The sequence below is a fragment of the Cynara cardunculus genome, assembly GCF_001531365.2.
Source record: "Cynara cardunculus var. scolymus isolate 2C chromosome LG 2, CcrdV1, whole genome shotgun sequence".
In the NCBI taxonomy this organism is placed as follows: Eukaryota; Viridiplantae; Streptophyta; class Magnoliopsida; order Asterales; family Asteraceae; genus Cynara; species Cynara cardunculus.
Genome location: NC_037529.1, coordinates 456,064 through 458,361, shown reverse-complemented (window position 1 = coordinate 458,361; position 2,298 = coordinate 456,064).

Sequence of the window (2,298 nt, the reverse complement as noted above, 5' to 3'; positions counted from 1 at the left end):
CAATAATTAAGAAAAATACCTAAGAAATTGGGTGAGATGTTCTTCCCCCAAAATCGTTTCTTTTTTTTTTCTTCCTTGCCCTCAATTTCGATTTCTGTCCGTGTATATCCTCAATCGACGGTTTCTGCCAACCCTTTATACCCGTTGATTTTGAACGCAGAAAATAGAACGTGGGTCGTGGCTTATCGCTCGCTGGATACGGGAGCTAGCAAGCAGCGAACGCTGCTGTTCAACGTCGCTGCCGAACGAGAGTGGAGGCTGTTGTGTGCRTACAAGGATGTGGACTAGAGATGGGCTTGGGTTTATCCCCCTTTTGCTTTTCTCTTTTAACTGAAATGGGTCTCATCCTCTTGGGCTGCATATAATAAACCAATCCACAATTATAATGGATCTTAAAGTTTATATATATTTAAAACAGAACCGACCCAAATCACAAATAATAGATAAGTGTTGTATTATTTTAGAAAAACTCACTAATTTCCGGGTAATTTGATAATAAAAAATATAATAATTTAAGCATTTATCAGGTCTTGATTATATTGCTCTTAACCTAGCAAAGGCTCGGTTTTGTGGTGTTGTTTCCGTTTTAACTACCCAGATAATGCTTAGGCAAGTGCAAGTAGTTGTGTTTAGAGTGCCGTTTTGAGTCCAAATTGCTAATAGCATTGAATATGCAATTTGAACACCGCATTGCGAAAAGCATTGTGGCGTGGATCATGAGGGTTGTACCATTTCACTTCAAAGAATGTCAAAATTGGTCCTAACCATCCGGTCTCGATCGGTTCCTTTTGGGGGCTGTTTGGTTGTTTTTCCATTAAATCATATCTGATTAGAGTTACTAGTGTGGATTAATCTACCTAAAGCTTCCTCCAAGATTGTGAAGATTTTTTCATAGATGGAAGGAACGTGTTTTTTTTTGCCGGACAGAGGTGGAAAAAAACTTGACCTTTTTGCATAAAGCTTCCACTAGAAGCTTACTGAAAAAGTCATTTTTATACTATTAAGCACAATCAAACAGTCATATATAATTGATCGTGTTAGGTACGAATCTCATTAAAATCATTAAATTGTTAACAAATACATATAACTGATTAATTATAATGCCAATTTTACATTGGTTATAAAGTACCAATTGGATGTCCTCATGGCAAGTTGAGTTTAAAGAGGTACAAATTGGGAGTTTTCCATATATGTAAAGTTTGCCGTTACAATGAAATTTGTGGGTTCAACGTTTTTGAGCTATTAGAGGCATTACACCTTCATTATTCTTTTTTCCATTTGATAATATGAGAACCCACTTAGTGTCTGTTTGAAGTAGTTTAAAGAGTTTAATGCAACTCACAGTTTATTAACTGTTTAGTAATGATTTAATGATATAGAAAGTGACTATTTCAACAAGCTTGTAACGGGGAAGCTATATACAAAAGCCAAGTTCCTTTCTCCAAGTATGTCATTTCATCTATGAAAAGACCTCCCCAAACAAAAAAAACTTTCTTAAACTATACAAACCGATTAATCCACAAATACAACTTTATCTATATAAGACTTAAAAGAAAACCAACCAAACAACCACTTAACAACCTATAAATGGCAATGGCATTACATTGGATGTAATTAAATTCACAACACATCAAAAGGATATTAGTTGAGAGAAGGGCTTTTAAAATATTCCGTCATTTATTAATTGGTTACAACTCATTGAAATTTATAACAAAATTAAGATCCCAACTCGTTACTTGTAAGGTGTATTATATTAATTGTCTTTGAATTTTTTTATTTAATATATTTGAAATCTTATTTTTATATTATTCACAAAAAATTCTATTGACTCGTTCAAACAAAACTAAAATAATATATAATAAAAATGTCAACTAAAACGAATAACTATTTAATAAAAGATGGATGTTTTTAAAATATATATAACCAAAGGTTATTTTGAGAAGTAAAGAATTGATTCTAGTCTTTCATACGGTCAATATCAGATTTAATTGGTCAATAATTGCAGCTAATGCCAAAAATAAATAGACTAGTTTCGTAACTTTTAAAAATATGCAACAAACATATGAACATATACTTCATATTTGTATCACATGAGTTCACAAATGAATCAGTTTGACGTCTATTTGTAAAAATTACAAAACTATTCCTCCATCTTTTTGGATATTCAATGAATTATTCGGTGTTTCACGGTCAAAACCACAATTGTTGACCAGATGAAAGACTAGAATCAAATCTTTATTTCTCAATATTGACTTTTTCTCAAATGAACATGCACACACACACACACACACACACACA